The 16,827-nt window shown below is 41.4% G+C and overlaps 1 protein-coding gene across 4 annotated transcripts in view; it reads right to left on the reverse strand.

The window, feature by feature from the left end:
• LOC145356822 (DNA-binding protein SATB1-like) overlaps window positions 1-16,827 on the reverse strand; it is a 120,867-nt gene that overhangs the window by 3,023 nt on the left and 101,017 nt on the right. The window lies entirely within an intron of this gene.

Below are 16,827 nucleotides of genomic sequence, written 5' to 3' on the forward strand. Positions count from 1 at the left end.
TGAAAGACGTGCAGATTATTTTGATTGGTCATGCTAAATTGCCCTTTCATTTCAGGGGATTAGCATAGTAACTATGTGGGGTTAAGGGGATAGGGCCTGGGTGGGATTTTTGTCGGTTCAGGCTCAATGGATTGAATTGCCTCCTTCTGCACCATAAGGAGTGTACGATTCTATGATATTGGGGTCATGGAAAGATGCAAAGTAAATTTGTTAGTATGATATTGTGGATGAGAGGATATAGTTAGAATGATATTCATGAAAATCTAATTTGCTGAAGAAGAAAGAGTTAAGGACAGGTTTGATAGAAAGTCCAATCGTTGAAAGGGGTTGAGTAAATAATGCAAGTTAGTGAATTGGTAACAAGGGGTTATAAATTTTGGATTAGCTACATTACTACCATAATGGAGGAGAAGATTATAATATTCTTAACACAAAGTGTTAATTAAAATACATTATGATAAATGATAATGCAGTCCAATCACAGAGTTAAAGAGGAATTAGGCAAACAATTGAAGAAAAAATGAATGAGGTAATAGATTACAGTTAAAAACTCTGATATGGAGCCTAGAAAAGGCTCAATGGCCAAATATCTTACTGCTGCGTAGAATATCTATGATTTTATAAGTATCAGATGCTTTTCCCCACTGTTTGAACTGCATTTTTACCACATTTTAAATCTCACATCAGGCAACCATTCAGAACATATGTTAATGTATATTGTTTAACTTTTACAGACAATTAGCAATTCATTTTCAGATTCCTGTTCCTTTCCATGATGCACTAACAGATTTGCAACAGAATTACAAATGAAAAAAAAATCACAGAAGGTTTATACATCTAAAATGAAAGGAGTTCAGAAGACAATTGTTAGGCCATTAATAACCATGATGTAAATCCAGGTTCCATTCGTCTGACAACAGAAGAGCACCCAGTTCAATGTAAGCTCACAAAAGAATTGTCTGTCCCCTTGAGAGACTATCTTACCAACAAAGTGCAAAATATAGAGCTTGACCTCAACTGCTACTAGTGGAATAGACTAATCACGTTAGACTGGCAGATTTAATGGTTCAGTCAACTTCCTTCTTAGATAGCACCATAAAATTTAAATTACACTATATAAATTTAAAATACACTCTATTAAGCTTCGATTTCAACTCAAGATGGGAGTAAGTCATGGAGGCACACAAGACTACCGATTTTGTCAGCATAAGACTTAGGCAGATTTAACTATCAGGTTTCATTTTAATATTATTGAAGACTGTCTACTTTTCAAAAGTGCATGATTTTTCAGTAGTTTCTTGAAGGCATGCATTGCCATTTTGTGGGCATCCCCCTGCGCACTACAGCTTTCGTCAGCCTCTGTGACTAAAGTTTCCATCGTAATCAGCTCTGCACTGGAAATTGGCGCGGAACTGATTACAATATGGAAATCTTCCTTTACAATTGATCAGCTGGCCTGAGTCTGAAGTCTCTGGGCCTGCTAATATCTCCCCATCCCCGCCAGGGGTAGTTCACGCCAGCGGGGTTTTCCCCCTGATCCCTAATAATGGGCCCAATCCTGCTGGAGCGAACAGAGGCCATTGAGGCCACCTCAGGAGGTTGGGGATAAGAGGATGGTACTGCCTAGCACTGCTCAAGGGCCAGCTGGCAATGCCCAAAAGGCACCTTGGCACTGTCCACCAGGCATCGGGCAATGCCAAGGGGATGGGGCCCACTACCACTCTGCATTGGGATGACTGAGAGAGGGAAGAAGCAACTGAGGTGGCTATCCAGATTTTGAGGGGGGGGGTGGGTGGGGCGGAGTTGGTTGGAACTGTTTGGGGGGTGGGATTGGGAGGGGCAGGAAATTGGAAGATTGGGGATTGGGACTGGCCCAGAGAGGTCCGGGAGACCAGCGATCAGGGATGGGGGGGCTCAGAAGGACAGTGATGGGGGTTTGCAGGACCAGCCAGCGATCTGGAGCCAGCAATGCTGGGCCACTGCACAGGCACCAATCTCCGTACTGACAGATCAACACATATGCAGTGGCCTGCTCAGTGCTACGCTGCTGGCCTCTTGGGCAGGGAGAGTCCCTGTCCATAGGTTTCCAGAGTGAATCTCTGTGGATGTGGAAGCTATTGAGAAGGTGCAGAGGAGATTTACAAGGATGTTGCCTGGATTGGGAGGCATGCCTTATGAAGATAGGTTGAGGGAGCTAGGTCTCTTCTCCCTGGAGAGACGAAGGTTGAGAGGCGACCTGATAGAAGTTTATAAAATGTTGAGAGGAATAGATAGGGTGGATTCTCGGAGGCTATTTCCCAGGGCTGAAATGGTCGCTACGAGAGGACACAGGTTTAAGGTGCCGGGAAGCAAGTACAGAGGAGATGTTAGGGGAAAGTTTTTCACTCAGAGGGTGGTGAGTGAATGGAATCGGCTGCCGTCAGTGGTGGTAGAGGCAAACTCGCTGGGGTCTTTTAAAAGACTTCTGGATGAGTATATGGGATCTAATGGCATTGGAAGTTACAGATAGTTCTATGGCTTAGTAGGTATAGATGGGATCGGCGCAACTTGTGGCCCGAAGGGCCTGTTTGTGCTGTAGTGTCCTATGTTCTATGTATGTTCAATGAATCATGCTGAGGCATTCTGCAGTGCAGAGTGTCAGCGATTCATTCTGGAAATCATGCCAAGAAAACCATTTTCCCGCACACTGGGGACTTTAGAATTTTTTTGGGAGTGCCCTGGCCATTGTCTCCTATGATCACACTCTTGATGTCAAGAAATAGCTGAAGGCACTGGATGCTGCAAAGGACCCTGATAATATTCCAGCAAAAGGACTGAAGGCTTATGCTCCAGAACTTTCTGCGCCCTTAGCCAGGCTGTTCCAATACAGTCACGCCACCAGCATTTTACCAGGTAATGTGAAAAATTGCCCAGTATGTCCTGTACACATGAAACAGGACAAATCCAACCCAGCCAATTACCTCACCAACAATCTACTCTTGATCATTAGGAAAGAGTGGAAGGGATCATCAACAGTGCTTTCAAGCAACACTCAGTTCAGGTTCTGCTAGGGCTACGCAACTCCTGACCTCATTACAGCCTTAGTTCAAACATGGAAAAAACAGCTGAACTCCGGAGATCAGGTGAGAGTGACTTCTCTTGAATTCAAAGTAGTATTTGACCAAGTTTGGCATTAAGGAGTCCAAGCAAAACCAGAATAAACGAGAAGAAGAGGGAAAGCTATCTGCTGGTTGGAGCCATATGTGGCATAAAGGAAGATAGTTGTTGGAGGTTAATTAACTCAGCTTCGGAACATCATTGCAGTTCATCAGGATAGTGTCCTAGGCCCAGTCATCTTCAGATGCTTTATCAATGGCTTTCCTTCCATCATAAAGTCAGAAGTGGGGACGTTCGCTGCTGATTGTACAATGTTCAGCACCATTTGTGATTCCTCAGACTCTGAAGCAGTCCATGTCGAAATTCAGCAAGATCTGGACAATATACAGGCTTGGACTGACAAGTGGAAAGTAGCATTCATACCATACAAGTGCCAGACAATGAACATCTCTAACAAGAGAGAATCTAACCATCGCCCTTTGACATTTGATGGCATCACAATTGCTGAATTCCACCACTATCAATATGTGGGGAGAGGTTACCACTGACCAGAAACTGAACTGGGCTAGCCATATAAATACTGTGTCTACAAGAGTAGATCAAAGCTTGGAATTCTGCAGGGAATAACTCACCTCATGACTCCCCAAAGCCTGTCTACCATTTATAAGGCACAATTTAGGAGTGTAATAGAATATTTTCCACTTGCCTGGATGAGTGCAACACCAACTGAAGCTTGACATCTGTCTATTTGGCTAACTAGTAAATCACCTATCACGACTGCTCTTCGAATCCTCCTATATCCCCATGTGCAGCTGAGACACCCGTGTTGCCATGGACTTGTCTTGTACTGCATTCTGCTGGGAAGGCCCATCACTCTCATCAGTATTCAGAACTGAATGCAGGTTGGAGAGTGGGATACGTCAGGACTCCTGTACTCTCTGCCTTTTCCTAAAAGACCAGATACGTGGTGGGATTTTCCTCTCCCTCCGCTGCAGAAGGTGGGATGCTGCTTACTGAAGGTGGGATCTCATGGTCCCACTGATGTCAAGGGGGTTTTTAGCTGAACGCACCTTCCCCACCAAGGAACATGGAGTGGGGACGCACCATCGACAGAAACAGTAACAAATTTTTGACAATAATATCTATTGATCAGCTTGAAAGGCACATCAATACTTGGATATTAAGGATATTATATAATGGGGAAAAAATTAAATATGGGGATTAAAATTATTGGGAAACTGAAAATTTGCAGCCTGTCCAGCGCACTCCTACTGTAAGGTTGGTAGAAGTATGTTAGTGTTTATGATACACGCTCTGCTCCACCAAATCTAGTCCCTCAAGTCAGAAGCGATGTGTCCAAGGTTAGGTCTTCCCCACCAGAGAGTGGCTGGCCACTGAGTGACGGCAGGAATATCAAATTGTTGTGTACTTAGGTTCAAGACCCAGATCTCTGAAGATTTTCAATACTTGAACATCATTTTCCAGTACCCTTATGAAGAAGGCTGATTGAATTAATTGTGTCCCCAGAGTGTGGCCACCTGCAATGTGTCCCTAGTGACACCGACACCTGCCCAATTTTTTAAATGAGGTAACCAGGCATTCAAGATCACTACCATACAGATCTCATTACTTCTGGAAATGCTTGCCCATAGATTTCATGCCCACAGTTGCAATAGCTACCAAAAAGGTGGAGAGCAGTGATGGGTAGAATGGCCAGCTTTTCATTGCTGTATTTGAAATAGCCTAAATTACCAGGTAAATATGTTTATTTTCCAAAGATGTAATGTGTAAGAAAGTTATAAATCTGTACACTTCATTAATAGGTAATGTATACAATAAAATATTATAATTTTGAAGTCAAAGAAAGTATTCTGCAGCTTGGACCGCAGCTTTGCTTCACATCCCAATTCTGAATCCAGTCTTTTGGTTGCTTTCACTCAAAACTTTTATGCTATACATAAACTATGCCTCAGTAGAAGTGATGCCTGAGTTGTCTCAACCTTGCCTTCTATTAACATTCATCATAATCCAGTTGTTATTTGGGGTCGTGCCGCTCTAGCTCCTTGCTAATGTTATTGTGTGAAATACATGCATAGCAACAAAGCATTGGAGGGCTGAAGACAGAATGGACACAAATGTCATGAGTTTATCTGTAAATCATACGTCAGGCAACATAAAGTTAATATTTAGTTTCTTTGGGCTCACCACTCCAGACTCTCACACCAAATTAATTTGCATTTGCCTTACCACGTATCAAATTTTCATGGTACCTCAGTTTCATTCACCAAATTGAAAACCACTGAAGTGGTTATTTGTATAATGAACCCAGAAGCAAACACTGTTGCCAATGGTCACTTTGATCTGCTAAATAATATGAATCAAGTGTCGTTGTCTTTGAAATACACAACAGCACATTTTTAACAGCTTATGTTTACTCAAAAATGTGCAGCAAATACAATCCAATGGAAAAGATTAACTTTCTGAGATTGAGAAGGTTCATTCATTTGGATGAGTAGTGCCATTGATGAGTCCAATCTCTTTTTTGCCATGTAAGATTCTATTGTAAAAATTGTTTTTATAGCCATGTACGTTTATTTAGAAACCAAATTGACAAATCAAGGATCAAGACTGCATCAACGTTAGAAAGAGTACAAGAAAGGCAAATTCAAGAAGTATAATCGGGTTTAGATTTTAATGGTTGAAACCAGTTTATAGCAGTTGAGCAAAAAGGGTCTGTATGTTGATTGGGCAGCCCATTGCACATTATGCTTGAGCATCTTTAACTTCAGTGAAAACAAAATAGCATACAAATGAAAAACTACTAGTAACTGATTTATCAAATGCTAAGTTTTTTTCAACTTTAAGCGCAATTTATATTAATTACATGCACTAGCTATTATTGTCTCTAAATATTGTCAATAGATCATGGCTAATAGTGCTTCATTTTACTTCCAAAAGTTCATTTAGACAGAATTTTGCTGTAACTGATGCCACTGTAACCTTTGTATGATATATTTTGGTGTTGACTATGCACTTCATTAAAGCTAAACATGATTTCTGTGACATTTGGAATTCTTTTGAAAGTAAAATGTAAAATTCGGAATTGTCTTTGTTGATTTTTAAAATCTCTTGTGCAGTTGTTAAGTGCCAGGTCCGAGATTGATCTTTGTGAGTGTATAATTAATTTAACTCATCATAATAATACTGCTAGTCACTCTTATTAGTTAAACATCTCTCAATTTTATTTGACTTAATTTGTTTCAATAAATTGGACAGATAACATACATTAAAAAAAAGTATGTTCTCACTGCTCACTTGGCTCTCAGATGGGCATGAATGAACCTACAGCGTTGTTTGAAGAAGAGCCGAGGAATTCATCATTGGCACCCTCACTAACATGTACCCCTCAAATAATGATAATAAATCATATTAATGATAATAATGATAATCTTGTCATTTATTCCATGGATATTTTCAGCAGCATGCCTGTGGGAAAGATGGTTGCTCCATTTGTGCACAGCAAGAGTGGTTACATTTCCAAATTACTTCAATGGCTGTAAAATGTTTTGGGACAACCTAAGTTCACGAGAAGTGTTATATAAATGCAAATTCTTTTTACTCTCTATATTAAGTAAACATGATTAAAATGTAAGAATGATCCCCTTCAGATATATTATATATATATGACAACAAAAATTGTGCATCTAACTCAGCATGTTTTAATCAGTTATTTTTTCTTTAATAGGCCACCTTATACATTTTACATCAGTGAAGAACAATTGCAGTTTTGCATCAGTTCCAAGTATGCAGTGATTTGGAATTGAAATTGTGAAATTGATAGCTTTACGTATATTTGAAATTGATGGGAAACCATTTTGAAAATTTTGGTTTTGCATTGGCTTCAATATAACTTTTCAATGAATCATCCTGGTTTAATTAACTGCTTGGGAAATTAAAAATATAATTTTAAGCATCTTAATACAAGCCAGAAACAGACTGGTTATCAGCTTTTTAGCAATGGTAACCTGCATCTGGGTGCTGAGGCATGTGTTCGACCCATACGTGTAAAAACGCATGCATACAAATTCACTTTGCATTCCAATGGAGTGAGGGGGAGTTGGCAGCATAACTCTGCTCTGCTGCACGAATGTCACAGCATCACAATGTAGAATAACTGTACCCTTCTACTTTATGGTAATAGCAAAGTCTACTCAAATAATCAGCTTGATGTCTTCACTCAGTACTTAATGTTAAGACAAGTAAAAATATCTTAATGACTTCAAGCCCTTCCAATAACCATTGCTGCTTCAATTAGGTATTCCTCAAGGTGAAGGGTAAGGTTGATGGAAAAGAGGACAATTTCTATGTTTTGCAGTCAGTGTCAGAATGAAAATCTGCTCCAACAACACATTTTAACCACATTTTCAGAATAGCACCATTTGTTGCGCCAGTGCAACATTTCTATTTCCTAGATCAGCCACATATTGACAGTAATATGATGTAGACTGTGGTTACTGTCTTCAGACAACACAAACTCTTTTCACTTGCAGTCAAAGAACAAAGAAAAACAACATTCCATCTCTTTGTACTGAATTTCAGTCCTGTTTCCAGAGGTAAAAAGAGTTTCTAATTGATCCAATTTAACACAGAGGACTGGATTTCACCGAGTGGTGGATTTATCACCAGAATTGCATTAAAAATGTATTACAACCTTCTATAATATTGCCAACTTAGCCCAATTGTTCTCACTGTACCTCCACCACATGTGTCTTGCCAATTCACAGTTGGGCCTGAATAACATCCAGGTCTGGACAGACAAGAGACAAAAATGCCTATTGGTCACCAGCTTGATCAACTTCAGCCATCTCACCTTCTTCAATGCCATAACCATCACCAAGTCAGCTACCAACAATATTTTGGGTGGGGTTGGTCAGCATTAACCACAAGCTTAATTTGTGCCACAGTTACAATAGCAAGGCAACAGTTGGACACTCTTGTGATGAGGACAGTTTACCTTGTAACTCCTCTTCCATATCTCTGGGTCAATAAATATCCTGGTTCCCTCTCCCTAATGGCACTGTTTGTACACCTACAACACATGAACTTCAGCAGTTCAAGAAGGTGGCTCACCATTACCTTCTCAAAGGCCACAAATATCAGCTTAGCCAGTGATTCTCACATCCCACAAATAAATACTTTCTCTAGCAACGAGGCTGAAGTCAGGAGCTGGAATTCTTACCAAATTCAGAGCACTTCTAACAAAAAGACATTCTATTAAGTAACGAACAAATTCTCAGTGAGAAAGATTGATCCAGGGCTCACTGAGAAAGTTAAAGATAGTGTTAGATTAAAAGAAGGGGCTTAGAATGTTGTATAGAATAATAGGGAGCATAAGGATTGGGAGAATTCTAGGAACCAGTGCAGGAGGACCAAAAAATTGATAGAAGGATTAAAAATGGAAAATGAGATTAGACTAGTCAGCAATAGATAGAAAAGATTGTAGAATGCTTTTATAAGTTTATAAAAAGCGGGAGAGTAGCTAAAGAAAGTGTTGTACCCTGACAGGCAAGGACCACAGAAATTAAGATGAGAAATGAGCACAGGGCAAATGCAGAGTATGCTGAACAAACATGTTGTGTCTGTTTTCACTGGTTCCAAGTTGTCAAGTGGATTGACTTTTGTTGATTGCGTCAAATGCTCTGAACTCTAGCAATGATTTGGACACTTCAGCAAAGTGAAATTTGGCTTTCTGATGTTTCACTTTGATTTTATCACTTGCTCCTATTACTACTTCTGGTTTCAGCAGCTTTTTAAACATTGGAAGAGTGCTTTGATGTGGCATGACATTCATCGATCAAGTGGATTAATTTCAATGCCTTCAGTAGGTGCTTTCTAAGAATCTGTGCATGATTTTTTGATGATCTCTTTAGCTTTTCACTGCTGTTTTGACCTTTCCATTTGACTAGGGACAGAATGGAAATGATTTATAGAGCTTAATTTCCCAATCATTCATGAAGTATCTGAAATCTTCATTCATCAACTGAGGGCCATTGTCACTCATCACAATGTCAGGAATGCCATAATGACTGAAGTACACTTTCAGGTATAAGAACACAGGAACATAAGACATGAGTAGGCTATTCAACTCTGTGAATCATTCAGTAAGATCATGGCTGTTCAAGCTGACTGGGGGGGGAGGTCTCAAAACCCCCAAAATCATTAACTCACTTGTCAATCAAGGATCTATCTATCTCAGCTTTGAATAAGTTAAATAATTCAGGTTTCACTTCTTTCTGTGGAAGTGAATTCCAGAGACTAACAAGCCTCAGAAAAAAATGTTTCTCCTTATCTCCATCTTAAAAGGACAGTGCTAATTCTTAAACAGTGACCTAATATCTCTCAACAAGAAGAAACATCCTTCTGGTATCTATTTTATCAGGTTGGAGACTAGATTCAAAGGGTGGAATTTTCCAGGAATGATTCTAAGTGTCCAGTAAGCGTAAAAATGGGAGAGTTTCTGATCCGCTTTTGGTGAATTTTCCCATCCAATCTAATGGACTTAAACATTGAACATATGGGCTTGACCGTATCTAGCTGCTGCAGGCAGTCAGCTGGGCTTAACTTGCCAGCCAGCCTGCAGAGAGAGCTATTATGCATGCACAGACCTCTGAATCTGCACATGCACAATTTCAATAGCTGCAAGCAGCTTCACAAATTCACACTCCCTCGCAATCGCAGGGACCCATGGCTAATTGCTTATCTCACATTGCACAGACATGTAGCCCCCACTGCCCAAGCCGATTGCACACACCCCCCACCCTGATCCGATCACCTACACAGTGGCAGTGGACTCTCCTTCCCCCGATCCGATTGTGATGCAGAGTGCACAGTGACCGCCTCCCCCCGCTTCCCGCACTGGTTCAATCACAGGCAGAGTGGCAATGAGTCCCCCTCCCTTTGTGATCAGGCCACCCCTTCAGGCTTCAGATCCATCAGGCCCCCTCCCCTTTAGGCCCCGCTCCCTGGCACTGCCCAATGGGCATTACCAAGGTGCTAGGCTGGCAGTGCCAAAGTGCCAGGGTGGCACTGCCACATTGGTACTGCCCAAGGGGCACCCAGCCCTTGCCCTTGGCTTCCCTGCGTGATCTCAATGGCCTCCGATTCCACCGGTGAGGCCAACATGACTGTTTAAGTTTCATGAGGGGCAGGTGTTTTCCTCACTTGACAGAACCTCTCCCAGCGAGGCCATAAAGGCAAGTGAGTCTGGCTGATTCAGCGCTGGGCTTGCTAAACAGATGGAAATTAATATTAGAATAAATCAAGATAATTTATTCAGTCTCTTGCCCATTTCTAGCGAGACGCTGAACTCGCCGGAAATCCAGCTCTCCTAAGATTGCGAGAGCCGAGAAATCGGACATGATTCTGATCTCTCGGTTGTCGTGCGGTTTTACTGGCCCGCTCTGCCCATAATGGGTGGGGCGATAAAATTCCAGCCAGTGTTTCTGCTGGATTGATGATTTCCAGAGCATACTGTGCCATTGCTTCTTGTTGAATCTGGAAGATTCCACACTCTGTGCTACTCATCAACTTTGTTCAAAGGTCTTTTGCTCTCAACAGCACATTAATAACGCACCTCTGCTTCCCTTGCTTGAACTTAACTTCCAAATGATATTTATGCAAATGAAGTAATATCCTTTGTAGATGCTTTGGAACAGACAGAAGTGGATTGAGAAAGATGCATTGAAGTGGCTTGTGGTAAGACTGCAATCACTTTGTCTCTTCGAAACTGATACTCATTAAAATGTTCACAAGCAAAGACAATAGCCAGGCGCTCTTTTTCAATCTGTGCATAGTGTCGTTCGGTTTGTGTTAACACTCCGAATGCAAACGTAATTGATCATCCTTGAATCGTGATAGTTGCTCCTAGTCCTGTTTCACTGGCATCACATTGTAGAGTAACTTTGTCATTGACATAGTGGGGGGAAAATTCACCAGCCTCGTCAGACAGCTGGCGGGAATCCCAGTGCCCTGTTGAATGGGGCATCAGCCAAAAATGAGGATTCCCGCCGGGCATGAGGGCTTTCGGGATTCACATGCCCTGCCCCGATTAGGTTCCCATCCTAAGTGGGCAATAACCTGATTGTTATGCAAACCTACTAATTGTAATAATGAGAGAAAAGGAATTATAGATCAGTCAACCTGGCGTCAGTAGTGTGGAAAATTCTAGAGCCTATTATCAAAGATTTTATAGCAGAGCACTTGGAAAACAGTGGTAGAATTGGATAGAGTCAGCATTGATTTGCAAAAGGGAAATCTTGCTTGACAAATCTATTGGAATTCTTTGCGGATGTAACTAGTAGAGTTGATGAGCGGGAGCCAGTGGATGATGCCCATCTCTCCCTTCATTGAAGGAATGATTTGCCATCCCCTCCCCAATAAAGACTGCCATTATTGGGGCCCTCCCAATGGGTCTACCTTTATGCCACCCCTTTGCGACCCCTCCACTTTATGACTCCCCACTTCATGACCCCTCTTCATATATGCCCTCATGACACCCCTCAAAGGGGGTGGCATGGGATGTTGAGTTGGCACTAACTTAGCACAGGGACTATAAAGGGCAACGAGAATGAGTGGGGATCCATGGGTTGGCATGAGTTGGTACAGTGGCTATAAAAGTCCAAAGGAGATGGACAGAGGGGCCTGGAGGGTATGAGGAGTCACGGAGGGGCATGAGATGGCAAGAGTTTGCATGGATAGGGTTTGTGGAGTATGTGTAGGAGCATAAATCTTGGCTTGGCTTTGCAGGAGGTGACAGTACATTCTGCTCAAATGGTCCATATTAACATTTATGCTACACATGCATCTCTCCCACCCTCCTCCATCCAACATATTTCATCTATTCCTTTCTTCCTCTTGTATTTATTACTTCCATTTTAAATATACTCTATTTGCTGACTAGCAGGGTAAAGCTGTCACCACCAGTGGGGAAGAATTGTAGTACAAATGTCATGGGGAATACTGCAAGGCTATTGTGAGGGTTATGTTTCAAATTATGTTTGAGACTGGCAACTGCAGGGTTAGATCTAACTGGGCAATATCTTGTTTATTCTGCCAGGTTCAAGTTGGAAAGTTCTCATTAAAAGACACTTTTCAATGATGCTAAATTTGAAATGTAAAAAGCAATTTAAAAGTGACAGTGTCTCATTTCCCATTTAGAGAATCAATTACATGTGAAAGACGAACAATTGAGAAAGGAATCTTGTGCTCGCTAAATTACACTGGCTCCTGGTTAAGCCAATTCTTGATTTTAAATTCTATAGATTCATAGAATCTCTACAATGCAAAAGAGGCCATTTGGCCCATCCAGTTTGCAACAACTCTCTGACACAGTATCCCACTCAGACCTCTCCTTTGCCCCATCTCTGCAACCCTACACATTTACCATGGCTATTCCATCTAACTTTGGGACACTAAGGAGCAATTTAGCATGGCCAATCTGCCTAACCTGCACATCTTTGGACTGTGGGGGAAAACTGGAGGAGTCAAAGGAAACCCACGCAGATATAAGGAGAACGCGCAAACTCCATACAGACAGTGACCCAAGTTGGGAATTGAATCGAAGTCCCTACACCTGTGATTCTCAGTCCTGTTTTCAAATCTCTTCTAATCCCACAACTCTTGAGATATTTGCTTTTCTCTGATTCTGGCCTCCTGTGCGCGCCTAATTATAAATGCTCCACCATTTGTGGTTTGCCTTCAATTGCCCAGGCTCAAGATCTGAAATATCCCCTCATCCCTCCCTGCCTCTCCCTCACTTCCCTTCTTTATCACATTTCTTAAAACCTACCTTCCTGACCAAGCTCATAATTATCTGACCTAAAAGCTCCTTTTTTAGCTTGGTATCAGATTTAGTTTCATGATGCTGTTGTGCAGTACCCTGAGACGTTTAATTATGTCAAAATCTGCTATATAAATACAAGTTGTTGTTGTTTAAGGTAAGGTGCATTCTGGACAGGAGGGGCTGGAACTGTTTACAGTAGAGTTGCAGAGTTTGATTTTTTTCTTCAGACGATGGATGGACTGCTGAGACCTGTTTCTTACAGTTCTTGTAGAGGGCTGTGGGTAAATGGCATAGACAAAGAGTTGAGGTCAGCATAGTTTAGCCCTGATCAGATTGAATTGTGGGCTGGTTTGAAGGGCTTGGTGGCCTACTTCCGCTTCTATTTTCTGTGTTCCTGTGCCACTTGGAGACTTCAGGACACTCCACACACTTGGAGACCATGTGTTTAGGAAGTTTATTTCTGCACTTGAGGGGCAGCTGGAGTCACTGAGATCCTCAGGGGACATGGAGAGTTTTTTAGATTGTACATTCTACATACAGTGAGAGTTCAGGATATTAGGTAGATGGCCTCCCAAAAGAGTGGAAGAGGCATAAAGTACAGGAATCTTCAGGATGTGTGCCACTCCCAAAACAGTACTCAGCATTGGCAATTGCTAGGAACGATGACACCTTGAAGGCAATCCAGGCCATGACACCAATAAACAAGGAATGGCAGTGTGGAGAGCAGCAAAGAGTAGGAACGTAGTAGTTATGAAAGTTTCCAGTGTTACTGGAATAAACAGCTGCTTCTGTAGTCGCCATTGTGAATCCTGCATAGTGTGTTGCCTCCTTGGTACCAACAGATAGGACAATATGGAGTGGGTGCAGGGGAAAGGGAATGAGCCAGATGCTGTGGTGCATGCTTCTAAATAACAAGGGCAGGTACTGAGGTGCTAGGAGGAAGTTAAGAAGTAGAACACTTGAAAGTAGCAAAATCTGGATTATTTCTAATGCCATGTGTCAGGGAAAAACAATAGGAAGATAGAGAGGATCAATGCATGTTTTAAGGCATGGGACAGGATGGAGGACTTCAGAATCTTGGGGCATTGAGACCAGTTCAAAAACCAGTTCACCTGTTAAAAGGGGTAGGTTGCAATGCAACAAGAGTGGGACCAATGCTCCTGTGAAGAGACTCACTGGTGTGGTTGGGGAGGGTTTAAACTAAATTGGGAGAAGTTGGGCATCAGCATATACAGAGTGAGTGCATATGTAAGTATTGTAAGAGGAAAGATTACCATACTAGATAGGAGCAGAGCAAGAAGGGCCACGGGGAATAAGAAAGACTGGCTATGCTTGGAGTGGATAAATTGCCTGGTCTGGATGGTCTGCATCTCAGGTTGTGAAGAAAGGTGGGGTTGGAGATAGCAAAAGGGCTCATCACAATCTTCCTACCTTCCCTAAGGAAGGTGTGAGTGGATGGAAAATGGCAAATGTGACACCCTTATTTAAGAAAGATGCAAGCACATTCCTGGTAACTATCGGCTGATCAATTTAAAATCAGGGGTGTGTAAGTTTCAGAATTATTCAAGGGAACAAATTCAGGCAGTTGGAAAGATTCAAATTAATTAAGGAAAGTTAGAATGAGGAACTGGATATAATATCAAAAGCAATTTAATGAGCTCACACAAGTGGTCAAGGTGAGTAAATGCATCCTTATGACCCATATCCGACCAAATGCAGAAGAGGCCTCACACAATGTTCTATCATATCCCCTTCACTTACCTAGCAATAATCTTTATTAAGTACAAATCAACCCCTTATTCACAGCCTCACTTCAACCTCACACATTTGGCATTACTCCCAATCACATCTTATGCACAGTACAGGCTGTTCAATTGTGGCAGTCACATCATCCAAACATAATGCATCACACTCATTGATACATTTCCATCTCTTTTAATAACAGAGGCCCATAATAGAAAGAGCAGCAGCTAACCAGCAGGAGACTAGTATGGCTACATTCTTTTTTATTCTTCTTGGAATGTGCAGTGCTTTATTGCTTTTAGATAGTCAACAACTACTGCCTGGCCACCCAGTGGTGCAGGAAGTTGAATACCTGGAGGGGAGCAAGATGAACTCTGATACTGACTCTCACTCAGTCTCCATTTCAGATAGTGGCACTGGTAGTCCATAGACCTAAGCAGAACCTGAAAATCCTGCCCATAAAGAAAATATTAAAGCTGTATAAATCACTGGTTAGGCTACTAGCGTCCAGTTTTATTGCTATACTTTATTAAGGATGTCAAGACCTTGGAAAGGGTAACAAAGAGATTTGCTACATTTATACCAGTTTTGAGAAACTTGTTATTTGACAATAGTCAAATGAAGCTTGACTCATTCGATCAGGGAAAAAATGATCTGATGAATTTATTTAAAATAATGGAGGGTTTTTAATATACCACATCCACTAGTTGGTATGTACATAACTCCACAGACATAAACCATCACCAAAGCAACAAAGGAAATTTTTTATTTCACACAGTTGTTAGGACATGGAATGTCCTGCCAGAAATAGTGGTGATAGCAGCACATGTAATCAATGTTCCTTCCTAATTTTTCTTGTGTGCTGTCTGTGTGGTGTGTTTCACTGCACAGTACATTCCAGGTTGCTGCGCACCCATGCATCCACATTGCTTAGAGGGAACATCGCACATAATAGCTTTTAAAAAGGAAGTGAATAAATATTTCAAAACGAAAGTGTAAAAGGATGCGGTGAAAGAGCAGGCGAATGGGATGGATTAGGCAGAATTTTCAAAGCACCAACACAGGGCTAAATAATGTCCTTTAGTGCTCTAATATTTTGTAATTGCAGAGTTTGACCATTAATAATCACAAAATACAGAGCTCTTTTCCATTTCAATACAATAATTACTATCGGTATTTTTTTTCATTCTTAGTTTTCTTTCCTCAGCAGAAATTACAAACAAATGAAAGGATCTGTTAGCTGCTCATTCACTGAGCAGAACCCTGATAAGGTAACTGCAGAAAGAGGGAGAGCTGTTAGGCTGAAGAAAAGCAGTACTTGAAACCTCTTTTGAATCCTCAAGCCGCTGCAAGTATAGGTTATGATATAGCAAGCCATGAGGCCAGGAGGGCCATTAAGAAGATGAAGTGGAATCAGTAAGTCGTGTTTACTGTAAGGGGATGCAATTTCACAAAAATTATCTTAGAGGACTTTAAGCAGTAGAAAGCAATTTGTCAGATATGATCAAAAAGGTTTCTCTGGGATATTGCCACTGACTGATAAGTCTGGTACTCTCTAACCAAGATGTGGGTATGCCGGCGTTGGACTGGCGTAAACACAGTGAAAAGTCTGACAACACCAGGTTTTAGTCCAACCTATTTATTTGATAATATACTCACAAGCTTTCGGGGTTAGCCCCTTCGTCAGGTGACGAAGGGGCTAACCCCGAAAGCTTGTGAGTATATTATCAAATAAATAGGTTGGACTAAAACCTGGTGTTGTCAGACTTTTCACTCTCTAACCAAACCATGAGAACATCCTGGGGCTTTGGAAAAAGCATTATACTGAGCGTAAAGGTTGAAAAAAACAGTGGGGTCTGCTTTAAAGAGAATGGACTGCACATTACCACGATGAGACAATGAGATGGTAGAGTATCTGGGGTAGGTAGAATTAATCTAAATTCATAAAACTGCTTTAGATGATCTTGATGAACAGTACTGAAAATCATTGTTGGAAAGGTAGTGGCATAGTGGTATTGTCACTGGACTAGTAATGCAGAGACTTGTAATGTTCTAGGGACCTATGTTCGAATACCACTGCAATAGATGGTGAAATTTGAATTCAGTAAAAATCTGGAATTATCCACATTGATTGTGGTAGAAAACAA

The sequence above is a fragment of the Carcharhinus amblyrhynchos genome, chromosome 2 (genome assembly GCF_965287045.1).
Source record: "Carcharhinus amblyrhynchos chromosome 2, sCarAmb.v2.hapA, whole genome shotgun sequence".
In the NCBI taxonomy this organism is placed as follows: domain Eukaryota; kingdom Metazoa; phylum Chordata; class Chondrichthyes; order Carcharhiniformes; family Carcharhinidae; genus Carcharhinus; species Carcharhinus amblyrhynchos.